The sequence below is a fragment of the Callorhinus ursinus genome, unplaced genomic scaffold (assembly GCF_003265705.2).
Source record: "Callorhinus ursinus isolate GAN/ISIS: 27379988/994484 unplaced genomic scaffold, GSC_fseal_2.0 scaffold27, whole genome shotgun sequence".
NCBI classification, from domain to species: domain Eukaryota; kingdom Metazoa; phylum Chordata; class Mammalia; order Carnivora; family Otariidae; genus Callorhinus; species Callorhinus ursinus.
The window spans coordinates 8,839,477-8,856,444 of record NW_027397089.1 but is presented as its reverse complement, the minus strand read 5'-3'; the positions used below and the strand labels follow the sequence as shown (position 1 = coordinate 8,856,444).

The window sequence follows — 16,968 nt, the reverse complement described above, 5'->3', positions numbered from 1 at the left end:
CTGCACTGTACTACTGCCCAGAGAGAGTTTCCAGACATAGAACAAAAAGACACCAAAAGCAGTATGGTAGTCTCACTGTGTTGAAAGCACAGAGATTGGAGTTTAAGGTGACCAAGATGACTAGATTTTATGGAGCGGAGCACCAGAGAGAAGAGAACCACATATATTGAGAGAGATTTCCAGAAATTTGCAGAAGGCTCTCTTTGAGTCTTTCAGCTCTTTACTAATCAGTGCATGTATCTGAAGAAACTACCCAAGACTGGGGAGGGAAAGAGCTACCAGGAAAAGAACAGGCAAAATAATGTGTAGGAATAGTTCTGCTGGGAATAGTTTGTGTTCCCACTAGCCAAAGTAAAAAGATCTTGCAATACACAGGGCCTTAGGAAGAATCCCCAGAAGGCCTTAGTAGAATGACTAAAATAACCCTATACAAAAGCTGCTCTGCATCCACTCTAGCTAAGCTTAAAAGAGAAATTCTCTAACTACTTATTCTAAGTATGTTTATGGCATGCAGAAGAAAATCAAATGCTATTTAAAGGACGACAACAAAACCCAGTACCAATAATGCAAAATTAGCAATGTTTGGCATCCAATTCCAAAGACCAGGTATGATAAAGAATCATACAACTTAGCACCCCAAAAAAACAAAAAATCCACTTAAGAAATGGGCAGAAGATCTAAACAGACATTTTTTCCAAAGAAGATATACAGATGCTGAACAGGTGCATGAAAAGATGCTCAACATCACTAGTCATCAGGGAAATGCAAATCAAAACCACAGTGAGATATCACCTCACACCTATTAGGATAGCTATCATCAAAGAGATAAGAAATAACTAATGTTGGTAAGGATATGCAAAAAAGGGAGCCCTTGTACACTGCTGGTGGGAATGTAAACTGGTGCAATCATTATGGAAAACAGTAGGGAGGTTCCTCAAAATATTAAAAATAGAAATACCATATGATCCAGCAATTCCACTTTTTGATATTTATTTGAAGAAATATGCAATAAAATAAAAATGAAATAAAATGCAACCTCAAAAAGATATATGCATCCCCATGTTCACTGCAGCATTATTTACAATAACCAAGATATGGAAACAACCTAAGTGTCCATTGGTGGATGAATGAAAAAAGAAAATGTAGTATAAATGGAATACTATTCAGCCATAAAAAGAAGGAAATCTTGTCATTTATGACAGCATGGATGGATCTTAAGGGTATTATGCTAAATGAAATAAGTCAGAGAGAAAGACAAATACCATACGATCTCACATGCATGTGAAATTTGGAAAAAAAAACAAGTTCATAGACATGGAGAACAGAGTGGTGGCTACTGAAGATAGGGGGTGGACGGGAGAAATGAGTTAAGGGGGTTCAAAAGGTAAGAACTTCCAAATACAAAATAAGTAAGTCATGGAGATGTAATGTACAGCATAGTATCTATAGTTAATAATACTGTATTGCATATTTGGAAGTTGCTCAGAGAGTAGATTTCAAAAATTATCATCATAAGAAAAAAAAGTTTTGTAACTATGTAAGGTGACAGATGTTAACTAGACCTATTGTGGTGATCATTTTGCAATGTACACAGATATCAAATTATTATATTGTACAACTGAAAATAATATAATATGTCAATTATACCTCAATTAAAAAATACTAGATATGAAAATAAGCAGAAAATATGACCCATAACTAAGTGAAACAGACACAGAAATGGATGAGATAATGAAACCAACAGACAAGGATATAAAAATGGCTAGTGTAACTATGACCCATATGTTTAAAATGGTAGAGTAAAACATAATCATCATAAAGAGAAAAGCCAAAGATATAAGAAAAGCGTATAAAGAACTCCTAGAGATTAAAAAAAAAAGCACATGATCTGAGATGTAAAACTACACTGGAGAGGCTTAGCAATAGCTTAGACACTATTAAAGAAAAAAATTAATTGACTTCAAGATATAGCAAAGGAAACTATGCAAACTTAAGCATTGAGACCAAAAAAAGATTGAAAAAAATTACCTGTGGGACAGTATAAAGTAGTTTAATGTGTATGTAATTAGATAGAGGAGAGAAGATAGAAGGACAGAAAAATATTGAATAAAGAATGGCTAAGCATTTTTCAATTTGATAAAAATTATTAACCCAAAGATCCAAGAATCTCAACAAACCCAAAGCAGAATAAATATAAAGAAAACCATGAAAGTCACATTGTAATCAAGTATTGCAATAAAGAGACAATCTTAAAAGTAGCTAAAGAAAAGCAGACATGTTACATACTGAGGAGCAAAGACAAGAAAGACAAAAAACAATTGGAAATATCTTTCAAGTACTATCAACCTAGAATTCTATACCCAGGGAAAATATCTTTCAAAAATCAACGCTAAATGAAGACTTCATCAGACAGACAAAGCTGAGAGATAACAACTACAACTGACTTCACTCTTTTCATAAATTTGAATTATTTGAAAAAAAAAAAAACAACTTGCATTACTTGGAACTAGCAAAGATAGATCAGGCTTCTTTGAAATTTAAAGGCTTATCCTGTCCCACTCTCTCTCACACACAGCATTACAGAGTGAGTCCATGTTAAATAATCCCAAGATATGAGGCAAGCATGTGCATTCCTGACACAAGTGTGCAGGACCTCCTTATCTCACCTGTCACACTTTGTCATAGTCTGATAAATTGTACTATCATACAGCTTCTCAGTCTAAAGATTACTAACTCTATAAGATATAAATCACAGAAAGAGAACCCCCTCTTTTTAAATAAAGGTAAAACCATATCAGTCTCCTCATATCTAAAACAAAGACGTTCGTCTAGATGACATCTCAGGTTCCTTCTATCTCTGAAAGTACATAAGCCCAAGAAAAATGTTGACATAACCATTTACTGAATAAGAACTCTGCAACGCTATCCCTGTCAAAGTAATAAATATATAATTACAAATTGTGATAAGTATTACACAGGACAAAACATATTGCTATAAGATAAAATAAAAGGGGATCTAATATAGGTTGGGGAATGCTATTGGACCGAATTGCATCTGCCCCACAAAATTCATATATTGAATCCCTAGCCCCTAATGTGATAGTATTTGGAGATGGGGTCTTTGCAAGATAATTAAGTTTAGACGAGGCCTTCATGATAGGAATAGTGCCCTTATAAGAAGAGATAACAGTTTCTGTCTCTTTTTCCTTGTCATGTGAGGACACATGAAAAAGGTGGCCACCTCTGGCCTGGAAGAGAGCCTTCACTAGAACCTAACCAAGTTAGCACTCTGATCTCAGACTTCCAGCCTACAGAACTGTGGGAAAACAAATTTCTGTTGTTTAAACCACCCAGCCACCTATCTCATTTTGTTATGACAGCTCATGGTAAGATTACAAGCTGTCAGGTAATGCCTCCCTCAGGTAGTAACATAGTAACATTTCAGCTGAGACCTAATGGATGAGTGGGAACTGGACACATGAAGAGTGAGAAAAGCATTTCAGGTAGGAAATGACATGTGAGAAGAATGCAGCTAAGAAGAGAAGAGTGTAACTGCAAGAAGGATGAAGCTATCAGGGTTGAGGAGGATGATGTGGGGCTGGAGAGGTAGGCAGGGGCCAGATTAGTCAGGTGCTTGAGGGCAACATTAAAATCTTGGTTTTTATCCTATGTGCAAGGTTTAAAGTGAGGTAATGACATGAACACATTTTTGTTTTGAAAAGATCACTGATCACAGTCTAGAGCAGGGCTGTCCAACAGAAATATATTGCAAGCCACACAGAACATTTAAATTTCCTGTTAGTCACATTTTTAAGAGTAAAAAAAAAATCTATCATATTATTTTTACTGATAGATTTTATTTAACCGAACATATCCAAACCATTAGATCATTATCATATCAATGTAAAAGTTTATTGACATCTTACATTTTTTTCCATACTAAGTCTTTGAAATTCAGTGTGTATATTTTTTCCCTTGTATTTTAAATTTACAGCACATCTCAATTCAAACCTGCAGCATTTCCAGTGCTCAGTAGCCACACGTGGCTGGTGGCTACTGTCCTGGACAGGGCAGGTTTAGAGAATGAACTGGGGGCACTGAAATGGGAGCAGAAATCTCAGTTGAGAGATTACTACAGAAGTCCCAGTGATGTAAGCATTGCTTGGGTTAGGCTAGTAACAACAGAGATGGCAGAAAGTGAAGAGATCTGAGATTAGTTTGGAAGGAGTTAATAGCAACAGAAATGAAGGAATGTGGGGAAAGGCATTAAAAAGTAAAATAGAACCAGAAATAAACCATAGGATAATTTGAAGACTGATCCAAATTAATGTTTTGATCTTAAATTTCCTCTTTGTAGAGGAGGCCTTAGTAGGATATGTATTTTCACTGTCACCTACGATTTTATTATTTTCTTTATATTTACTTTCATTTTTTGATCAACTGCTTTTCTGACTTGGTCTGTTTCAAAATTCCTGTTTCTTTTTCATCTGTATAGTTAATTCAGCTTGATTTAACAGATATTATTGAATGATTGATTTGTGCAAAGCTTTGTGCCAAACACTGGGAAGATAAAGAAAAATAAGAAATGATACTCATATTAAGAAGTTAAGTCTAGGGGTGCCTAGGTGGCTCAGTCGCTTAAGTGTCTGACTCTTGACTTTGGTGCAGGTCATGATCTCAGGGTTGTGGGATCAAGCCCCACGTCAGGCTCCTGCTTGGGGAGTCTGCTTGAGATTCTCAGATTCTCTCTCCGTCTCCCTCTGCCCCTCCCCACTGCTATCTCTCTCTCTCTCAGATAAATAAATCTTAAAAAAAAAGGAAGTTAAGTCTAATATATGAGAACTAAAACATTTACTCTTTTTCTAGCAATTGTTTTTACTGTTTTGGGGGGTTTTTTTGTCTGTTTGTTTGGGGTGACAAAAATCACAATAGGCAGCTTTACTTGTAGAATTTGATCCAAAAGTCCAGAAAAAATAAATAAAAGGTTAGTACACAAAATAAACCAAAAATAACATCAACATTACCCTGAGATCATTTAAATGTATTTGCAAATGATCTGATAAGGGAAATATGATTTACAACATGGGAAACTTCTAACAACCAAAGACTTGAATGCACTGCACTGTAGGTCATCTAGACTACATAGCATGAATGAACAAAGCTGTAGGTCCAAAATGCATTCCCCAAACACCTTCTCAGATGCAGACTTTGATAACTGTCTGTGGTAAAAAAACACCAACTCCTGTTCTTTATTATACTGGATGGTCATTTTGTCCATTTTTCTCCCGTGATAATGAATCCATTTTAAATACTTCAATTATTATGAAAACACTCTAAATCCACAGAACAGCGGACGTTCCCATTCTTGCATTTGCAGGTTGTACAAGGAGATCCAGTCATGTTCATACTGAGCTGCTAAGCCTTGAAATGCCACAGCTCTCCAGGCAAGATTTTCTGATGTCATAGGCAATGTTATCAGCTAGGCAGGGGTCACTGACACAGTGGGAACAATAACGCCTTTCCAAGATGGCTGTGTACTCACAGCTCAAATTGGAACAAGTGACCAGTAATCTACCTCTCCTTCCAGACACTGGCACTGCTGGCAGCTGTGAGTCCAGTTGTCTCCACTTTGATAGAGCTTGTGTCCATTTTGATCTAAATATTGACTGGTGGCCCTGGTTCACACTTTGGGCAACAGAAAAGGTCAACATTTGGATTCCAGCAATCACAAGCTGTCTATTGGCAGAAAATCTTTTGGTCCTTGCAGGAACAGACAGAACACATGTTTTCTTTCAAGGTCCACACCTGCCTATTGCACTGCAGTTCTCCATGGGGGCAGTCACCAGAGCAGGAGGGCCCAGAAAGACAGAGGCAGTGGAATCCCCTTGCCAGGTTAATGGAGGCAGAATCACTCCAAAGGTATGAGTTCTTAAGGCACATTCATCACTGTCAATAGAGACTCCATCATCCTAAAAACTGCTTCTGCACTCACAGTGGTACCACCCTGGCAGGTTAACCCAGCAGGAATGGTTGTGGCACTCAACGCCTCCCCCTGTACATTCATCAGTATCTTTTTCACAGTGGCTTCCTTTGAATCCAGAGGACAAATGCATTTGTTAGGAGCCACAATATTCCATATCTGCTGCCCTCTTGGCAGAATACTCCATAGACAGTCCCATTCCCCACTTAGCCCAGTTTGTAGGTGCAGCTGTGTCTCTGGACAGTGTTGGTACAGGTGGCGTGCTCATCATAGGTGTGCTGCCTGCGGCCACATTCATCCTATTTTGTACAGGAGAAGTCATCCATATGGATGTGTCCTGGGACATAGTCACAGTGATGTAACCCAGGCAAGATGACACACAGAGTATTGGCGTGACAGTAATGCATTTTAGCTGCACACTCATCAATATTTTCATGGCAGGCAGAGTCTCTCTGGACACAGATGTAACTGTTCTTGCACTCAAAAGTAGCTTTTGTATTCTAGTTTTTGCACTGTAAGTTTTCACCACATTTAGCGCTGTCTGCACAAAAGTTATAACCTCTACTGCATGTGATCCTTTTCTGAGCAGTTAAAGGAGGGCATGATTCTGTAATTTATACTAAAACTCCATCTCAGCATTCCCCACAGCTCTCAGTTAAAATCCACTGGCCTTCTGCAAGGACTTTTCCTGTATAGACACGTTTTGGTCAGCAGACTTTACAGCACTGGCTGGCAATGTGCATGGGGAGGGTGTCTGGTGAGCAACTGAGAGGGAGATAGGACGTCCTTTGACACTCCACAGCACCATTTGGCATGTTCAGTTCCTGCAGTGATCATCATCAACCCAGGAGACTTGGTCTCTACAGAAAAACCTACTCACCTGGCAGATCTTGCAATGACAATTTTCCGGTTGACTAAGTCTTGTGACTGCATAATTTAGTTTTGTAAGCATCTTGGCCAAAAGTTCCTGAAAGTCCATTACTCCTTGCACCAAGCTTAGGAAATCACTGCAAGTTGGACAAGTGTGATTCAGGTTCAGACACTATGTTATGTAGCATTTGGCAGAAAGATGATATTCCCATCTTGGATGATTCTTTGGAATAAGACATGTTTTGGTTTTGCTGACCAATGTGACCTTGTGCCATTGTCCACTTACCATCCAGTATGGAAGTGCTTCAGTTCTGGGCTTCCCATTTTGTACATAGTGGTATTGGATCTCATCCCTCAGACCATGGCTCTCCAGTTCAAAGTAGCTGTGTTTCAGTTCTCAAATGGACAGTATCATTCCTAAAGTCAGTGTTTTTCCGCTATACAGTGGCCAAGAAGAACAGCTCTTATTACAGAACAGCTGAATTAATTTCTTCTAAGAAGAACAGCTCTTATTCCAGAACAGCTGAATTAATTTCTTACTCACATGAGGGACTTCATTGATCTCTCTTTGTATATCTTGCCTTCTCCAGGTTTCTTCAGTTCTTGTCCCTTTCCTATATCTTCAAAGTCAGCAGTGTAGCATCTTAGACTCTCTCTCTGCTTCTATATTATGCTGTGCCTCTATCTTGTCTTTACTATTTTAACAGTAGTTTCCAGTTTCATCCAGAACATTTTCAGAGAATGTGTACTCCCCTATTTTTGGCAGAACACCTGATCATTTCTCAGGGTCAGTCAGAAGAACAAAAATCACTGTAGGTATTTTGAACAAAATGGGGTTTAACCCTGGGAATTAAAGACTTACCAAACCATCTGAAGGGCTAGGAGAGCAAAAGTCAGGGAAGCCCCTGCAAATTTTCAGGAAATCTAGAAGTACAAGGATATTGGAAAAGCCACCTCCATTGACCTTAGCTGCTTCACCAAAGTGAGTGTTTCTCAGAAAGGAGGATGTGTGGAAGCTACTGGCAGAACTTCACAGTGACCATCTCCCAATCCTTATCTGCCTGCCCATGGCTGCCACTGAGGAATGATAGAATTTTTTTTTCCATTTTGTATTTCAAGGAAAAACTTCTCATTGGAGAATCCTACCTAAAACCTGCTGGCTAGGGATTCTGGCAAATGTAGTTCCCAGGATCCTCCTCTAAATGGAAGGGAGAATTTAGAAAGAGGGTAGGCATGAAGCTGAGTTGAAATATACAACCAGGCACATGTAGATTAGGCACATTGTTGGCTCTGTGATAAAATACTGTATGCCTATAAGCCTCAGATACTCAATTTTAATTTTGTACTCCCAAATAAGTTTTCAATTAGATTTCTAGCATTTATATCTTGAATAATGTTTCTTTCACCAGAATCAGAAAGGACTTAGGGAGTTCAAAGGCAACTAAGCCCTACAAAGATACTGAGAGACTGAATATACAAATGGAAAATGGATAGACCATATATAAAAATAGAACTTTGACTCACAACCTATAGCAACCTGCCCAGAAACCAACCCCTCTATGTACAGTAAACAACCTAGGAAGCCAGCCAACTTTAAATCAGACTTACAGGAAGCCAGATTGCTATCTCTAGTAACAATCCAGGAAGCTAAACAATAACTTCTGTAACAATCAGCCCAAAATGGCCAGGACTTGATTAGTAACTGACAGCTTCCCTGCTTTTTGTCCTCACTTCCGACTTAGGACCAAGCAGAGGAAGTCAAGTACAGACCCCTAACCAATCACACAAGATGCCCTACTTCTAGTTAGCCTGCCTTCAATTTCTCCATGCCAACAACCTCCAATGAGGACACACCTGAAAGCTTTCCTTTTGTCCACTCTGAAGCTTTCCCAACTTTGTTTTTTTCATTTGGTTGATCTTCTTTATTTCTACAGTATTGATTAAGCTAGGATTTGATCTAAAAAGAAACTGTATTTGTGAGGGAAATAATGCATGAACTTCTAGGCACCAATGTTCTCATACAGAGCAGGCACTATGGCACAATGGTTAAGTGCTTAAGTTCTAGACTCAGAAAACCAGACTTCAACTTGTATCATTTTCACTGTCTGGCTGTATTCTTCAGGGTTGTTAAGAGGATTAAACTAGGTGATGGTTGTAAACTACATTCTCTAATTTCGTATTATCATTATCTTCTCTTTCCAATTTCATGAACCTCCATCCTGTTCTGCCCATAAATTATCTCTTGATTCATCGTCCTTCCTCCACCTGATCCTTCCTTCAGCTTATCTAACAAGAAGCAACCAAATACATCTTCCTCAACTGTTATCATCCCATTCCCCTACTCAAAAAACCCCAGGGCCTTTAAAGACATCCATAATCTACTTTCCACATTTTCTCACACTCTCTCTGACAAGAATGACCTTCCACTCTAGCCAAATGCACATATTCACTGGTCTAGAGATATTCCACAAACTCTCATGTAAATGACCATTTTCTCTCCATTGCTCATATTTGAAATAAACCACACCTCCTTTCTCAATATCTGAATCTTACATTTCATTTACAGTCCAGCTCAAATCCTCTCTCTCCCATTAAGCCTTATCAGACAACTGTATTCCAGAGCAATTTCTTCCTCTCGAGAGTACTAAAGCTTTTATTAGATTCATTGAATCATATTCTGATTTGCGATAGATACAACTTTTCACATATGTGTATCAAAACCTCAGTGAGAAAATAGTATTTCCGAAGGCAGGGCCAGTAGTTTATTCTTTTTTTGTGTATTGCCATATACTTAAGCATAACAACCGTAATTGTTATTCAGAACTATGTTTCTGTTATTATGCCAAACACTTCATTTTATCTGATTTAGTTCTCTCCAGAACTCTTGAGGGAGGGGTTAGAATTAGCCACTTATCAGGCAAGAAAATTTAACAACAGAGAGGTTGAATTATTTGCCCAACGTCACAGAATTAGTAAGATGGATTTGAACCGTCTTACTCTGGTAAGACTCTGACTCCACAGCTTATGCTGGTATCTCTGACTCCACAGCTATCTCTGACTCCACAGCTTATGCTATTAGTAACATTTTGTGGATTGATTAAACATACTGCTTTATGAAATCTTACTAGATATACATATAAATTTCCTCTCTTTATTTCCAGTGTCTCCTTGGGAAACCCAAATATGGGATTCATTTTAGAGATCATATATTTCTACAGTAGAATCAATTTCCTAAGACATTTTTCTTTAATCTGTGATAGAAACCTTGAAACAATAATAAAGGCATCAAAAGTACATTTACTTCGCCATGTAGGTTGTTCAGAATTGAAACACTGCAGAACAAATCACATGAGGCCATGTAGCATCTTTCTATTTGCCATTCATTCCTATTTTAAACAGAATTTGGGTACCACTATTCATCCAAAATTATTAGGTGGGTTTTAGAATACATGTCTTAGGTCCCAGCTAAAAAGAAGAATAGTTATTTATAGCATTTCAATAATATATGAAGCTCAAAACTAATGTAAAATTTCAAATATTGAATATTCCATAAAGCTTTATTGTGAGAGAGGTTATTTTTGGCTTTTTGATTCATTTGTTTTTTACCTTGTCTCTTTCAGTAATCTTGGTATACACCATTCTTAAAATGGTGTGAGGAGGTAGAAGCATAGTGGGGTTGGAAGAAAACCTTGTCCAAAGTATCTTACAGTTTTAAATTCTTTAATCAGAGAAGCGTATGAACTCTCTTGAGTCTTGTTGAATTAAAAAAACAAAAACAAAAAACCATTTAAATTTTAAACCTGACCATTCAAGAATATTAAACTGACTTGGCTTTTTCGGCAATCTATGGTAAAGGAAAGTTGGGAAAATCCAATCCTGACAAAGAAATTCTAATTCAAAGAGGGTAATGTTAATAAAGATCTTTCTCAAAATACACTTCAAGTATAAAGAGGCCATATCTTTATTTTATTCTTGTTTGTTCTATAAAAATACTACTGTATGGAAAGGAAATGAAAATTTCAGTCAACATTCAGTGGTAATTAAAAGCAATTGTAGTCCTCAGGCTTTTTCTTTCCAGTATGATCCAGTGATCAGAAGGAATTGGAAATGATTACATTTTAACTAGAAACACATTTCTGTCCAGAACTGAGCTTCGAAGCATGAAAAAGGCACAGTGGTGGCCCCTGTTTGTGTTTCCATCTGGGGCTCTAATTTGAACTTCAGTTGATTATTCTGCCAGACTTCTGGCTGTGCAAAGATCCAGAAAGTCAAAGCCAGCATATTCTTGTATGCTGTTTCACGCAAAAAAAATAAAATTGCACCAATTACTATGTTTGCATTTTGTAGAATGGCTCTATTTAAATCGATTATAGGTTAAACAAGAGCGTTTGTAAAATTCACAGCTCAGAGTTAATCTGGCTTTATTCCAGGGCACCCGATCTGAAAAGTGAGGGATTGCAAGCACTCTTGGAAAAAAAAGTTAGCAATGGCCTATAATGGAAAACAGTCTTTAACAATTAAATTTAGTCTGCTTTTCAAATTAAGAAATTCATCCCATTGCTGGTCTTTCATTTGAAAGATTTCTTCAGATCCCATTAAAAATGCTCATCTTTTTCTGATATTCTGTTAGTGTTTCCAAAATGACATCATCATCAGTGATAAGGATAAAAGCAATGAAAAATGTAATGTCTCATGCCAGGAATGACTTGGTCATAGGAAGCACCTGAAGGCCGTTGTAGTCGCTCTGACTTCACAGCTCCTGGTCCTGGGAATTCTGTTTTCTATGGCCAGGAGAGAACGATGAAGCCAGAGAAGTCTTGATGGGGAGAAAGAGGATAACTCTGTGGTCCCTAAAGAGCTTGGCAACTTACTATATTTGAGGAGAAATGTACAGTCCTTTTATTTTCTTATTCTAAAAACACATGAATCTTTTTGATCAATGAATCTCTGCTCCTGATTCTTATTCTGAGAATCTAATCATTACTTAGAACTTTTATATAAAGTTTTAAAGGATATGATGTCATTCTTGGGGTTTTTACAAGGTATGAAAACTGAATGCCTATAAAATAGCAGAGTAAGATCCTCCTAACTCTATCTATAACCATTCAGAGATGTTTTATTACCAAAACACTTTCCTCAGAAAGATAAAGGGGAGAAATGCCCTAATGGGAAAAGCAGATTATGATTCATAGGAACAAGTTAGATGCTCTCAGATGGCATATTCTTTTCATTCATTTCATTTCACTTCACAAATACCTATATAATGCTTCCTATGTTCCAGGTATCATTCTCAACACTTCACAAGTATTAATTCATTTAACTCATACATCAACACCATAAAGCAGGTACTATTATTAACCCCACTTTACAGGTGACACTGAAAGAGAGGTTAAGTAATTTGCCTAAGATCATACAGCTGGGGAGACAAAATGAAGTTCTGCAGTCCATCTCATGTTTATAAGGAACCCTGATGGTATGAACAAGCACAAGGCCCACATAGACCATCAACAAAAGCTGTTAAATGGCATGGACTTTGAGAGCAAATGGTAAAGTCATTTTGTACTTGGTTGTATGAATTTTATAGCTTAGAGGTGATTTTTCACGTTTGTCATGTAAAGGGTAAAATTTTCAAATGCCGCCATAAAATCTCTAGCTGTGTGTGATGAGAAAAATATACATAAGTCAGATGATTTGTCTGTCTGGCTTTTCTTATTAGCATGCAATAGCAAGGCTGAATCTTTAAAATATAAAACTAAGATGAAAAAAAGAAAGAAATTATATAGATATAAATCTCTCTATATATCACAGTATCATTTATGTAAATTTAAAAATATATGCAATATAAAACCATAATATGTGTTTTACAAGTACATACACAAACCCAAAAATGGATACATAGCAAACACATTAGAAGAGTTTAAATAAAACAGGAGCAGAACTTTACAGGGACCATTAATCACAGACTGAGATTTGTGATTAACTCAGTTCCCTGCCCCCAAGGTCTGAGGTGAGGAGAAAGCATTTATCTATTTATCCATGCATGTATAAAGTCCTCTTATCTATGTATACATTCATGCCAACAAGAGACAGACTGTTTTCTGTGTTGCTGATGCTCATTAGATTATTTTATTATATAAAAATTATTAACCTTTGATAGTAGCAGTTCTTCCACATTTTTGGCTCAGCATATTTTATACTATATAAATTAAGGACTCTGAAGAGTTTACAGCCTAAAGAGATATGTCTGTATCAATTTATGTCTATGGATACTTATCATATTAGAAATGAAGTCTGGGAATATTTAAATACATATTAATTTAAAAATAACAGGGACAATCTCATTACATGTTAATATAAATAACATATTTTAATGAAAAATAATTATATTTTCCAAGACAGAAAAATCTAGCAAGAAGGGAGTAATTTTTACACATTTTGCAAATATCTTTGATATTTGGATTAACTAAAGATAGTTGGATCCACATATCTGATTCTGCATTCTATTTTTGCCTTGATTTGCTTTGGTTGAAGTATATAAAGAAAATCTGGCCTCACACAGATGTTAGAAAAAGAAAGAATATTTTAATGGCCTTTCAGATAATTGTGGATCTTATTTTTTGATACGACACCAAAACTTGACAAGTTATTAATGGTTATTGCAATGTGGAATCAGAAACCATATCAATGAACTTTTTGTACTGTGTTACATTAAAATTCACTGGTGTATGTTATATTTTGAATGGATCTTTTACACATGCATGCTTTGTAACAACATGCATTGATCATTTAAAAATTACAGGTTCACTGAGTTATGCAGATCTTCCAAATGTTGACACATTTCATTAAGCAATATCAAAATATCACATTTGTTAATATCTACGTAATAAATGCAAATCTTATCCTAAAAGTCCCTTTTAAATTTGGGGAAGCTTCAAGCTCACAGTGGTAGATACAAATTTTTACAAAATTTGAATTTTCATTTGAAAGCTTAGATGTTATCATTAGCACTTAATTACAATTATTTTCCTTAAAGTGACATACCCATTTCATTTTTTTTAAAAGATTTTATTTATTTATTTGAGAGAGAGAGAGAGCCAGATGGGGGGAGGGGTACGGGGTAGGATGGGGGGGCAGAGGCAGAGGGTGAAGCAGACTCCCCACTGAGCAGGGAGCCTGAAGCGGAACTCCATTCCAGGACCCTGAGATCATGTCCTGAGCGAAAGGCAGATGCTTAACTGACTGAGCCACCCAGGCCCCCCCATGTCATTCATTTTTGATAAATTGATAGTTTGTAGACATTCTTTTAAGGAAAAATGTTACTCAGCCTGCAACTCAAGCAATGGCTTTCCCTAGAAACAACTATTGTACTTTGGTATGCAGAAGAAATACTTAATGTGTACAGAATATTTAAAAGATATGTAGTCAAGAGCTGAAATTTCATAAATTTTCACTGCTTTCTCAAGGACATTCTTAAGTAAGACATCTTTTTTTTTTTTTTAACAGTGAATACATGGCAACAAAGAACACAATGTCTGATGCTGTCTACTTGACTCCTGCAAAGATACCAGCAGATTTCCCTACCACCAGGACATAATAAATAGAAAATAACATCTTGCCATCATTATGAAAATAGTTTTGATGTCACAGGATCCCCAGGGGTCCAGAGACTGCACTGCTACTCTACAACATGAGATCTATTCAAACTCAGCACCTAAAGAATTTACATTCTAAATATATCCTAAAATACCTAATGAAAGCTGGATCAGGTACTTGCTGAGTCTCAAATAAGAAAGAATCCAGAGTTTTCAAGATCTGTTCCTTAATTAATCTTGTTTGCCTTAGTGATGTTTGGAGCATCGATTTTTAAAAAGACAAACATTTAAGTGAATTTTCAAACTTTCTTAACTTCCTATTCCCAAGGACTTCACAGCTTACCCAATAAGATTACCAGTTAAATCAGTGAACAATTCTTTTGCTTTATGGCTTATTCAGAAGGTGGTTCTAAGGCTGTTTCAGACCTGAGCTGGGTCACTGATCAATACTTAATCAGCTCACACACTACAATTCACTAAATTGATTTTTTGGAGTTGTCCGTCTAATTCTGGTTCCCACTCCACCCCTTCTACATTAAAATCTGCAGAAAAACAAGTGTTGCTTGCCACAAGTATTCTAGTTCTTGTCCTTGAAGCAGACTCACAGGCTCCTGAAATTTGTACTCTGAGGATATTTTCTCTGTTTCTGCACCCTCCTCCTCACTACCTACCCTTTCCTTTCAGTGGCTATGGAGTGTTCTCTTTTAATATCAGCCAGGTAAGAAAAGTATGAGTGCCTTATAACATATATAATACATCAAGAACATGAATAAATCCCAGTTCACATTTAGTCAGTGAACACTTTCTGATAGCCTCATGAAGACACCGGATGGATGCAGGGGATTTGGGAGTAGGAAGAAGAGCAGCAACATTATAAAGAAGGTGAAGTTAGAGTGCTTAGCCTCTGTACACTGAAAACATGTTTGAGAGAAACAGCTCAGACTCATGTGAAAGGGCAATAATGAATGGAGGCAATATCCAATGAGAAGTCAAATGTTCAATACCAACCCAGTGCTGTTCCTACAACTCCAAACCCACTCCTGGTTGCATGACCTTTGCACTTGATGTTCCTTCAGTCTGCAAACTTCTTCCCTCAGTGCTCCACACTTTATGCATCTCTCTGCTCAAATGTCACTTTAGCAGGGGGGACCTCACCCTATATAAAATAAGATCCCCCATTATCTCTTTCTTACCCTGTTTTATTTTTCTTCACAGAAGCTATCACATCTGATATATTATATATTTATTTCTTTGCTTGACTGCCTCACTTCAATTCAATGTTGGTTCCCAAGGGCAAGTACTTAATTGTTCACTGCTGTATCTCAGGGCCTAGACAGCTTTTGGTACATAATACAACACAATAAGTACTTGCTGTTTGAATGAATAAATGAGTGAATGCTATCGAAGCTCAGAGTGGGGAGAGGAGACCAATGGTACTGACCAGGTGGTAAGGAAACATTTTATAGTCTGAGGTCTGAGCTGGGCCTTGAAGGGTGTTTCTCATATGTAGGGCCAATGACCAGAGTTGTCTACTTGTCTTATAGGACTCAGTTGAGATGCCATCTTTTCAAGCAAGACTTGTTGGGGCTCTAGGACTGGATGACTTGCCACTGCTTTGGGGACCCATAATTCTCTATGTTTTCCCCTATAGTAGAGTTCACTCTAATGTATTTTATCTCCTATTTACTTGTCTGGCTACCCCAATAGAATATTAGCTCTGGGATGACAGGGGCAATGCCTTATTCATAGTTGTATATTCAGCCATAGCATAGATCTTGCTACTCCCTAAAAATACTAGTTGACGGCATAATTTATTAAGCTAAGCAGCAAGCTCACATAGAGGAGTGAGAAAACATAATATGGACCAAACCATGGTTTGTGGAGCTGAGACATGGAATGCAGGCTTTAAGCAGGGAGATGCTATGACAATCTATTCTCTTAGCAAGGCTAATAGGAGCATGTGTCTATGATGAAGCAGGTGAAAAAATAATGTGTCCAAAAGACAAATTATAACCTATTGCAATGCTCTAGGCACAAAATAATAAAGAACTGGACCAGCCTGGTATCAATGCAAATGTTCATGCAGGAACAAATGTAGCCAAATGTCACTGATTCGATGTTAAGAGCAGCCATAGATGAGTGCACATCTTAAGCCTGGATGACTATGAAAGGCTGATGCAGTCACTCTAGCCCATGTTCCAAATCTTCAGCCTCTTAAGAAAAGTATTTTTGGGTGCCTGGGTGGCTCAGTTGTTAAGCATCTGCCTTCAACTCAGGTCATGATCCCAGGGTCCTGGGATTGAGCCCCGCATCAGACTCCCTGCTCGGCGGGAAGCCTGCTTCTCCCTCTCCCACTCCCCCTGCTTGTGTTCCTGCTCTCACACACTCTCTCTCTCTCTGTCAGATAAATAAAATCTTTAAAAAAAAAAAAGTATTTTTGACAAACTATTGACTGTAATGGCACAATTTCTTTATTTTAGTATACTTAATGGTAGACTCTGTCAGAGTTCATTTATACAACCTATA

At 37.3% G+C, this 16,968-nt stretch overlaps 1 protein-coding gene and 1 pseudogene across 15 annotated transcripts in view; both read right to left on the bottom strand.

Annotated features, from left to right (window-relative positions):
- LMNTD1 (lamin tail domain containing 1) overlaps positions 1–16,968 on the bottom strand; it is a 490,983-nt gene that overhangs the window by 236,655 nt on the left and 237,360 nt on the right. The gene's annotated exons all lie outside the window — the stretch shown is intronic.
- On the bottom strand, positions 5,314–10,159 carry LOC112830201 (protein kinase C-binding protein NELL1 pseudogene; annotated as a pseudogene).